Here is an 11,039-nt window from a genome sequence, read left to right as displayed (position 1 = left end):
CTGGGCACCTCTCAGCCTTGCAGCGGTTGCTCCCGCCAGAGGACAGCAGCAGCAGCAGCAGCAGCAGCGTGTTCGGGTGCAGTGAACTTGGCTCAAAGTCAGCCAGTCTGCACCGTTACTAATGCCAGTTCAGTCCCATTTGCATAGCTATGTTTTGGCGTAGAAAAGCCCAGCACCAACCGTCTTGGGACTGTCAGAGGCACTGAAGAAGCGAGATCTTCAGGTCTCAGTGTGGGCAGGTGCACTACTTGTGGCGGAGGGTTAAGAGAGTGGTGGAAGACGCCTGCCGAGAGCTGAGGGGAGAAACGGCCTCGCGCCGCGTAGCTGCCTGTCTTGAGGGCACCCAAAGAGATGTGTGCGGCAGCTGCCTGGGAGAGCTGGCGTCCTCTGACGGTAACACAGATGGACGAGTTCCTTGGGCGTGCTAAGCTCTGACCCCGCTCGGTGACTGCAGCAGCGCTGCCACTGACAGCAGACAGAGGGAAATCACGACAGGAGGGTAACTGCCCACGAGAAGGTAAGATACACGGGCAGTTATGGTACCCGGCACAGAGGAAACAAGCGCCTGCTATTTAATAACTTTCATATCTTCCAGCTAAGCGGAACTATGGAAGTGCGATCAGGATGGCGACAGTGCGAGGGCTGGTGGCACCTGATCTAGGCTTCCGCTATGGGCTGAGAGGAGCCGTGCCAGGGGTGTCGCCTCCTCTCTGCTGATGCTTGCGGGTGGCGTGGGGTGTTTGATCTCTGCAGCTTCGTAGACGTCTGTTTAGACAGCTAACTTGCAGGTGGCTCTGGCAGGATGGGGTGGCTCTCTCCCCACGTTTCCTGGGCTGGTCACACTCATGCCGCGATTCCCCTGCCCAAACACCACAAGCTGCGGTCCCTGTCCTCTGTCACAGCTCTGCTCGGCCGAGCACAGCCCTGGCTCCTGGGAGGACGACGCTGGTCCTCGGGCTGTGGGTATTTGCCTTTCCCTGTGGCCATATTACAATGCAGGCTGCTTTTTCTGGCCTATCTTACGAAGACCGCTGCACCTCTGTCTCTGCAATGTGTCCTCTTCAAAATCACCTCCCTAATCTTTGTGTTGTCTGCAAATTTTATTAGGGACAAGTCTTCTGCTTTTTTCCTGGTCATAGATAAAAGTTTGAAGCAGCACAAGACTGAGTTAAAGCTGATCTGAATGGGAGCTGCTGCTCACAGATATCTACAGATAAAGCATTTGCTGGATTAGCTGGACATTAGCAACTACACCCTCTGTGCTGTATCATGTGTTGCGTAGCCCTGCTACTGCCAGTGCATGCGACTACCGCATCTTGCTCTTCTATAAAGTTCTGTCTCATGAGCTGCATTTGGACTTCATCAGCTGTATGGAGGACCATTTCTGAAGACTTCTGAGGGAGCACCAGCTTTAGTATGTGCCTTGTTGCTGGGTTCCCACGTGCCACTGTGTACCTGGGCAGAGCACCAGTTTGCAAAAAGGCCTTGGGAAACCGTGTGTGTCTGGGGCTAAGTGGCCAGGGTTTGTGTGGGAGGGAAGAGTGCCTGCAGGTATCACACAGAGTGGGCTCTGCTGTGATTTTGCTTCCATGTACCGTATTAAATCTTTCAGCAGTATAAGTAACATTAGGACTACTGAATTGCAGTGCGTGCATGCAGGCAGCGCAGGCTGTCTCAGCCCCGCTGTAGTGCCTGATGTCACTCTGCGGAAGCAGGCTCATCCGTATCCTCTGGGAGACATGCTCCGAAGCCTGGCAGCGCGGTCCCTACCGCCCTCCAGCCTGGGACGCCCTAGAGAGGACTTGGTCCTTCCAGGGGGGTTGCTCTGCCCCAGGCTGGCTTGACCCAGCCTCCATTTGGGTTTCCCTGTCTCCTGCTGATGTTTCTGTTAGTAAAACAATTAGACGTGTATTTATCAAGGCTTAGATAAAGGCTCAAAAGAAAATACAATACTCAAAAGCAACACAAATCCTCATCTAGCCTAGCTTTACCTAGAAAATACATTCCTAGATGTTTGTTGAGGCTGAGTAGCTGATGTCTAGTTTTTCTTACGATAACTTAACCCTCTGTTGGCCATCTCAGCTCTGTGAATGAATGTGTCTTTTGACCTCAAAGACCAGAGACCCGGGTCTGTACCTCAGCCAAAATGTAAATGTAGTTGATGGAGTATACTCAACAGCTGACGCATCGGCTATTCCCATGGCTGGCAGCCTCTCCCAACATCACACCTTCTCAGCATGGAGCTATTTCGGGCTCAGCCGCTCTGCCTTTGCTCAAGTGATGAGTGAATGTCTTTAATCTTTTGTTGAGGTTTGTAGCCCTGCGTGCAGCACACATTCGTGGAGAGCCTTAGCTGCTCTGGCCTCTCACAGTGGTCTCAGTTTTGGACCGACATCACTCAAGGCCTTTTTGAATGTATTATTAGAAAGATGCCTAACGTATGAGAAAAACGTTGTCCTGAGTGGCTGGAGGTCAGCACTGTCTCCTGAACAGTGCATGTTCCCTGCTGCTCTGCGCCCGGATCCAAAGCCACGATGTCCCCTCTGCAGCTCCCAGCAGGAGGAAGGCTGCTGCTTATCCGCGGCATGGAAGACTCTGCGCCGGGGGCTATAAAGGCTTCAGTAAACACATGCCACTGGCCCCTCTTCCCAGAAGGATTTCTGGCTTGTGGGAGGAGATGGTGTATTCAGATAGATCCATGAAACATTTGCTGATGCGTCTTTGGTCATCTGCACATTTTTCCGTAGGAGTGATCTGGCTGAAAAAACAAAGAATTCCAGCAGGTTTAGGTCTCAGACACCTGCGGAATTAAATAAAGCTATGCCACAATTACTAGTGTGATATGCTGAGAAGTTGAAGGCAGACGTTAAAAATGAAACACAGATTGTCCAAGGCTTACCATGTATTTCCATTTGCTTTAGAAACCTTCCATCTGTAGTGTTTGTGGTCACATGAGGTGCAGGCTTATTCTCGTATTCATGAAGCAAACAGAAATTTCAGCAAGGAATTCCTAAGTTGCTAAAATGTGGCGCTCGCTTTTGAAAACAAGAAGCCGATAAAACCAAGGGCCAGTTCACACAGGTGGCTGCTCCTGCAAGATGTTTCAAAAACATGTTTACTGTGCTGGCATACTGCACAGATGCAGGTGAGTCATCTTGCTAATTATTTATATCAGACAACAGCTTTCTTAAGGCAGGCAAAATTTGGAAAGTTTAACGTAAGAAGAAACACTGAAGAGCTGCCACGTACAGGATTTCCCCTCAGAGCCCGAAATCATACGCCAGGTAAGCGGCTGCATTGCCAAGCCACCGACAGCAAGCGGGGAGACAGGTGAGTGAGACTTCCCGCGGGCCTGGGCTCCGCTCGTCCCCCGCGGTACCCGGAGCAGGGCAGGGCCGCTGCTAGGGGCCGTGGGGAGCTGCCCCGCAGTACCAGTAGTGCAGCGCTGCGTGCGCCTGACGTGACCCAGCCGCTGCCAGAGTCCACAGACGGCTGCTTCCCCTTCCCCCTTTTATGTAAAGCCATGAGGATCCACGACTCGTGTTCCTGGCAATCCTGGCGATTGTGGGGATAAGCTTCCTTGCTTTGCTACATAATCCCACTTTCTCCTCCTCAACTGCTGACCTGTTTCCTGCTGCCGACCTGTTTGCTGGTGCGACCGGTTTGCGGGTCCGCTGGAAGAGCGGCTGCACACGCCGGGTAAGTTGATTTATGTGCCACCTTGTGACCAGGCCTTCACGGCCTTGGCAACGAACACTCCTTTTTGATGTGGCTAAGATTTTCTAGCACAAACGTACAAAAATGTGTTTTGAGTATGTCTCTGACAAAGTTCCACTGCTGGAAAAAAGAAATACTGAGAACTACCAAGCAATTGGCAGGAATTATTTTAAAATCTGCATTCCTTAGAGAGCATATCATCAGTACAGAAGATGCAATGCACATGATTAAATAGTTAAGTCATATGTAAAAGCAATGGGAACAGTGATCTGTCATGTTATGTCTGATTACATTGTTCTCCCCAGTGACATTTAACACATTTCCCAATATTTTCCTTTAGGAAATACTAATTAGAAATAAATGCCACATACATTGTGCTGTGCAGTTTCATATCAGCAGCAAATTTTGTAAGCAGAATTAAAACTTTGGAGTGGGGATTCTGGTATTCATTTGTATCTATTCTTTCTTCAGAATCACTGGGCTCCCTCAGGACGTCTTCTCTTCCAGTGACACTTCCTGTGCCTCAGTCATTATATTCTTTAAGCCTCACTGGAATGAAAACATCTTTCCTTATAACTTCATCACCTTTAATTTCTAAAAGATCTGTCTAATTATACCCATAAATATCTCAGGAGAGGAATTATAATCAAACATCATTCATTTAACGTCCACATATCTTAAAAGTCACTGTCTTAAACAATGACTCATCTAATCTTACATGCCAAAATACATGCCTTGCATTTTTAATACCTGAAGTATTTTTTTACTTATAAAAGCTTGGCCATCATGCTAACAAATTTCATCAGATAACATTCATGTTTAATGACTGTTTAGATCACATAAATCAGTGCATACGCTGACTTGATTTGGCTTTTCAATTACAGCCCTGGAACGAGCAGTCTGCAGGGCATTCTGCCATTTCAGTGGCTTCCAGCTTCCCTTGTTTATCTAATTCAGTGTTTCTATTGCTGTATTAGAATAAAGATTTTCTTACTGATGGCCCAGTCCATCAATCATTTTTACTGATTTCCTTATTTACTATTTTATCCGCAGGGCGCTCTTCTCTCAGACAGCCTTCAGCGACATCTGGGAAGTTTCCTGGTGTGTTTTCTGTGCCTTGGGATGTGATTCTGTGCTGCTTCCACTGGATTACTCTTAAAGATGAATCCAAAGGCAGGTTTTTGGTCCTGACTCAGCAGGTACAGTGCACTTCTGCCTGGGAAATCATTAAATACCAAATTAACTTGTCTGGTGTTAAGTTCTTTACTTTTAGATTCACTTATGTCACTCCTACCCTCCTCATTTTCCGTGTGGCTTTGAGCGAATCCCTCTCTCTACACATCTCTTACACCAAAGTGCTGCTGACCTTTCCCACTGTCGGATCCTGGAGGTTTGCCGTCGCTCTGCTTTGGCAGGGAGCTTTACCAGCTGAACCCCTGTTTTCTGCATTCGGGGTCAGGTTTTTCTTCTCATCTCAGCCATGATTAGGAGCAAAGTTAGAAACAGGGAGGAAGAACTGCAGGGGTTCCTCAGCAGGCAACCAGACCTTCAGCAGAACATTTTTCTGCATGTTTTCTCTTCTGCTTGGCACACTTTGTTTCAGGATTCGTGGAAGATGCAGGGTGAAAGGATATTCCAGGCTTGTTTATTAGCTTAGGAAATTAATCTGTTTGATACTGCCTGATGACATTTCATTAAGCAATAAGCGGCTAGACCCGGTTTTGCTTAGTCAAATAAAGGAAATGAGAACCGGTACATTAGACTGACTCTTATCCTATTGCTGGCTACTCTTCCCGACTTAAAGTTCTGTTTTTTCTAAATCAGATTTATTCTAAATATGATTAAAGTTATTGGCCTTATATAAAGCTTACCCCAGCACAAGGCTAAAGGTTTTGAAACAAACCCTTTTCCGAAGTGTAGGGGAAAAAGATTTTTAATGTAGACTGATAAAAAACAATGTTTTCCTGACCTGGGGGCTGTGTAAATCAGAGTGTTGGGGTAGGACAGCAAAGACTGGTTTCTCGGGGCTGTACAGAAAGGTCTGCTTTTCGCCTAGAGTCATCTGGCCCCAGCTGGCTTATATGCTCTTGAGTGATTTGCAAGGAGTATTTCTACTGTTTGTAAACCATCATTTTTTCCCATGCAAATCCTCCCTCAAAATGACCTCTTTCTAGATATATACAGATTACTCAGACCCAGCATCCTTTCAGGCCAGGGATCAGCAGTAATTCTCGGGAGCTGCCATACCCCACTGTTTCCCTGTGAGCCGTGTGGTCTCCGCAGGAGGGAAGGGAGCACTGGCTGAGCGGGCTTTTACCAGCACCTCCCCGAACGCTGGGTCACTCGAGGCAGCAGGACACTAAGGCCGAAGGCTATTGCCCCAAGCAGTTGCACAACACCTCACTGCTGCCTCAAGCATGGCAAGAGCGAGGCTCAATTAAAACTGGGCTTTTTTAACTTCAGCATTTAAAAAAAACAAGAGTGTCATCAGTTTTAGTATTCCTGCTTGGCTCTGACCATTGAGCACCTGGGAAGAGATACTCATTATGATGAGTGGATAATAACATATCACTCGTGTTTCAAAAATATATCTTAGAGGAAGCCTAGGAAAACATTGCCTAACAGTTCAGTGAGTTGGTTCAAGCTGTCCTGTTGCAAATGGTTGGCATCCATTAGCATATATAATTCAATAAATGGTAGACTTTAATAACATTTCTGATGATGCTCAGGCTTGCAGCTTTTGACTTGGCCAACCTCATGGCTGTGCAACTGTTTTCTTGCCAGGTGTCTGGAAACAGCTGTTATTTACCTACTGCTCCAGCAGCTTTCAGGGCAAATAAAAACATATTGATGCTTTCGTGTCAAAAACACCCCCCATCAGAGACAGGAAGCAAATTATACTGAGGCAACAGTCGAGCAATTCAGGATAATGTGCCTAGTGATAAATTAATTGCAATTTACAATTAGCTGGCTTTCCTTTAAAAATCCCAGAGAAAGCAAGAGACACTATATAATAGAAATGGTATCTTGTCAGTGAGGGAAATATGAACGAACAAGGCTTGCAGGGATCCAAACCCCTGTGAAAACAAACCGGGCAGTGGAGGTGACTGACTGGATCAGATGATCATTAAAAATTGCCCATCTTTTTATTGCTTGTTATGTTTCTATCCTTGTCTTCAGGGCGCTGGGCTTCCCAGTGCTTTTGTAGAAGCTATGCACAGTGTTGTTTCTTTGGTGTCGGGCGAGAATTTTCTTCATCAAATTTCAGTAGATAGTAAATTGATGGATGGATGTTTATATGCACTCGCAATTAGTTGCCGGTTTGCACAGTGTCTGAGTGTGGGCTAGCTGTAACGTCTCAGGATCACTCTATTCTGCTGCTTCTCTAATATGGCTGAAGCAGCCAAAGTAAGGCAAGGCGCCTGTTGATGCTTGTGTGCAGTGCTATAAAACCTGCTCTCCGGCGGTGTGACTTCTCATCACGAGCATCGTCTCCTGCCTGGGGAAGAGGGAAGGCTTGCCGTAACAGACTCATCACATGGCTGTCCAAATTGCGGTGCAAGGAGTCAGTTTTCCTTCAGAGCTCAAAGCCATGAATCGTGGTTAGCCCATGATCTGGCAGCAACTAAGACACATGTAGTCATGTCTGATTTAACATCAGAAGGCCGGGCCTCTCGGCCGACTAACACCCTTCTCATCTAGGCTGACGGTAAAACCAGGCCAGTCTCAAATCAGGGCAAGCAACTCAGAGGGGAGGAAGACGTTCTTCCAAAGGATGTTCGGAGCGGTCAGGCCTCTCCAGAGGGCAGGTCAAAGCCATAGCCTGTCTGTCCTGCCGGCTGCAGGGAGCCTGGGGGAAACGTCCGACACTGCTGTGACAGCTCTCCAGGAGCTGGTCAGATTGCTTTCAAACCCAGTTATCCTTCTGGTCATCCTCTTCTGCCCTCACTTAAAAAAATGACTTGCAGTGTGTCCCTCTAATAGTCAGCTTTCATTTTCCTTTAGATGTTTTAAATTCATTGAACAAGAACCTTAATTCACTACACTTGATGACTTGGATAATTGTATCTTGCTTTCTACAGAAAATTAAAAAGAGGAAGAAAAATGTTTCAAGGTCCCTGTTTTTTTCTGCCACATCAAATGCAATACCTTTGTAAAAATTCATTTTAAGCTCTTTTCAGACAATATCTGAGCTTTGTAAGAGAGTCTTGTATACCTCAAGTTGGCCTCAGCTTTCAGATTGTACATGGATCTCTTGGTGTGTCAAAGTCCACGGTGAAATAACAGCGTACAGAGTTGTTGTTACTAGAACTGTGCTGCAAAAATGTCTTCTTTGTGCTGTAAAAAAGGATCAAAGGAACATGGCACAAACATTTCTTAAGAAAGTTTTACAGTCAAAATTTGAATAGCCCTTGTAAGAGATGTTTTGCAAGTCTCATTTGGTGGGGATGGGGTTTAGCACTAGCTCCTCAGAAGCCCTGGGAAATCTTAGGTGTTGTGTTGTGGATATTTCCTCTTCTGTGTTGTGGATATTTCCTCTTCTGCTGTTGGGACCAGTATGGCTGGGGAATCTTTTTGCTGAGAAGTTCCACCAGAATAACATTTTGCCAAGCCTGGGAAATCCAGACCGAGAAACACGCAGTTACAGCAAAAATCAGTTCTTCCTTTCCCTTCCCCCTTAAAATCCTCACCTATTGATGATTGTTTCAACAGCTGATGTGAAGAGAAGACAGAGAACGACTGTGCCAAGCCTTCATCCTGAGACTGCCGCGTGGAAAACGCACGCCCTTGCCTGCTGAGTGGTTAGTGCCCTTGCCTGGCACTGCTGAGTCTTGTACACCTGCCGAGAAGATCAAGCTCTCTGTGGGCTGCAAAGACTCTGGTTTCAGGGAAGACTCCATGCTCCTGCTTTTGATCCGTTGCACAGTACAATACATGCCTTTTTTATTTTTTAATAAGGCTGAGCTGAAAGGAGTTTGAAAACGAAGTTAATGGTTCCTATGTTTTACTTCTCTGTTCTTTTCTTTTCATGTGGTCTCCATCTCTCCACTTGGGGCTTGCTCCCTGTTTTCCCTCTCCCAAACCTTTATTATCTTCACTCATTTTAATTACATTCTCCCTTAGATTCGGAGGCTTAACAAGATTTAAAGAAAGGAAGCGAGTTTGCTTGGCAGGCTGGCTTTCCCCCCACTTAGTATTTCACAGTCGTAGCTACCAGTCAGTGTCTCCTGGCCTGGCCATCCCTCAGGTTCCTCCTTCTCTCTCAGGACATAAAAGCAGACAAGGAGCTAGAGGGCTGAAAACAGACAGCAATGGGACACTTTGCTGGGGATGATGACGATTTCACGGCTACTTTGACTTGCAGGGCCAGGTTTCCCTGTTACAGCAGGATTTCTGCCCTGGAGAGCAGGAGTTAACACCTCACCCAAATACCCACAGGTTCCTGCAGTGAATATAGTCCTTCAGGCTACTCTTTAATAGAAGTAAACACTTTTTAACTCTTGAGTGATGGTGATTCACAACACAGCGCTCCTGTGCTGTCATTAAGCTTATTTTGTTAAGAGTTCTGGAAACGCAGCTCTGCGTTCACCCGGAGCTCGCGCTGCTGCTACCCCAAGCAGCCCTCAGCCGTGTACACCGACTCTGCATCGTATTACAGAGTCATCATCTCGTTAGATGCAAATATGCTACTCCTGAGCTTGTTACTGTTCAACAAATGAACACATTTACAAAGTGAAATACTTTGCAGTCTGGTATTGCTGGCAGTACTTTTCCACGCTCCTATAATTAGACAGTTCCTCATCAAACTGTGGAGTCTGGCTAGGTCTGGAAATAATAGGTTTATTCCCTAGATGCCATTCTGCTGTACTGCTCTAAATGGGCATGGAGTATTTTTGTTGTTTAGAAACATTATTTATTCTTCCTGCATGTCTAGATTTCATCCACTCCAGCCTACCTCCTGCTCCGTGTTTGCCCTGTGCGTTACCTTTATTAATAGGATGACTTCAAAACCAGTTTCCAGAGATGCCACAGACGTCTAAGTATAATCAAGGCCAAGGTTCCTAATGGGGCAGCTCACTGAATATTTGGCTATTTGTCTACTACTGTGCCCAGAAGCTCACAGCAGAAAGATGTTGTTGCTTCTTTTTTCCACCACTCCTGTGCCATGTGGTCCTCAGTTGGTACAAACCGCCCTAAATTCTTTGGTGCTTCCATAGCTTGCACCGAGGTGACTCTGCTGGCTTTGAAATACCATGAAACTGTACCCCATAAAACAGCCCGGCCAAAAGATTTCCAGGACAGTGCAAACATCTGGATTTTCCCTTCACAGAAGTTAGAGATCAGTACCTGAGTGAGGCTTTTCTGAGAAGACTGTGTCGTGATGAGACCCTTACCAGGAAAACTGCCTTGCCTCCAATTCATCTGCAATCCTTTTTCGTTTCAGCACACGTGGAAAACCGCAGCCTTGTGTTATGGCTGCTTGAAGGAGCTCTGCTTTCCCACTGCACCACATCCAGGAGCTAAGGCGCTGTGTCTCTATTTCCAGCTCCCAAGGTCTGCCAGTCTCCTCCTCTCTGTGGCTTTGGCCACATCCTTTTATTTCTTACAGAGGCCTGCTATGTGCGCGACCACCCCCCTTCTCCGGGCTCCACTGCTCCACAGTCTGTCCCTCATTTGGGTTTTCTACCCGCTCATGGCTCCCTCCCACCACCTTTTGCCCTGGAAGGCACATGCCACGCTAACCTGCTCTCTATTTCTCCTTCCTGTCTCCACCTGCCCTTTTAACCGCCACTTACTCATGCTAGAGACACACACAGTCAGCAAAATATTTCTTTGCAATGATCTACCTCTTGGAGTGCCTTTTTCCATATGACAGCTGTCTACTTACTGTACGTCATGTAACTCGCCCTGTCTCTCTGGTGTTCATGCTACTCTCTTTTTGCTCTGCAGAATATAATTCTTTCCTACACACTTCAAGCCTTTGCCTTTCCCATCTAAGCACCCTATGGAGCGTGAATATGAACAGTGTTTAACGAGCTTTCTTCTGCTAGAGATCCATTTTGGAAAGAAGTTTGGAGATTTTGAATCACAGAGACTGCCCGCAAGCCAGGAGGTAGACTGGAGAGGTGGGAGAGGGAAAGAGAGCCTGGCTCAAGCCCCTGCTTACACATGCTCTCTTCTCAGGTCATTTTAAGATGTGGCAGAGCGTTCCAGCTACGAAAAGTTAAATAGAAGCACTGATGCATACAGGCAGCTTTAATGTGTGTGATATACTCAGTGGACCAATAGCAGTCTCTGTGATCTTGGCAGATATATTTTCC

At 46.7% G+C, this 11,039-nt stretch overlaps 1 long non-coding RNA gene across 1 annotated transcript; it reads left to right on the top strand.

Annotated features, from left to right (window-relative positions):
• Positions 1-713: 713 nt before the first annotated feature.
• Positions 714-8,714, top strand: LOC112992651 (uncharacterized). The gene is made up of 3 exons (XR_003261583.2): positions 714-3,699; positions 4,771-4,916; positions 8,431-8,714. It is a non-coding gene; the product is annotated as an uncharacterized LOC112992651 (long non-coding RNA).
• The last annotated feature ends 2,325 nt before the right edge of the window (positions 8,715-11,039 follow it).

This window comes from Dromaius novaehollandiae, chromosome 6 (assembly GCF_036370855.1).
Source record: "Dromaius novaehollandiae isolate bDroNov1 chromosome 6, bDroNov1.hap1, whole genome shotgun sequence".
Classification (NCBI taxonomy): domain Eukaryota; kingdom Metazoa; phylum Chordata; class Aves; order Casuariiformes; family Dromaiidae; genus Dromaius; species Dromaius novaehollandiae.
The sequence above is the reverse complement of the archived record's forward strand: the minus strand, read 5'-3'. Positions and strand labels throughout refer to the sequence as shown.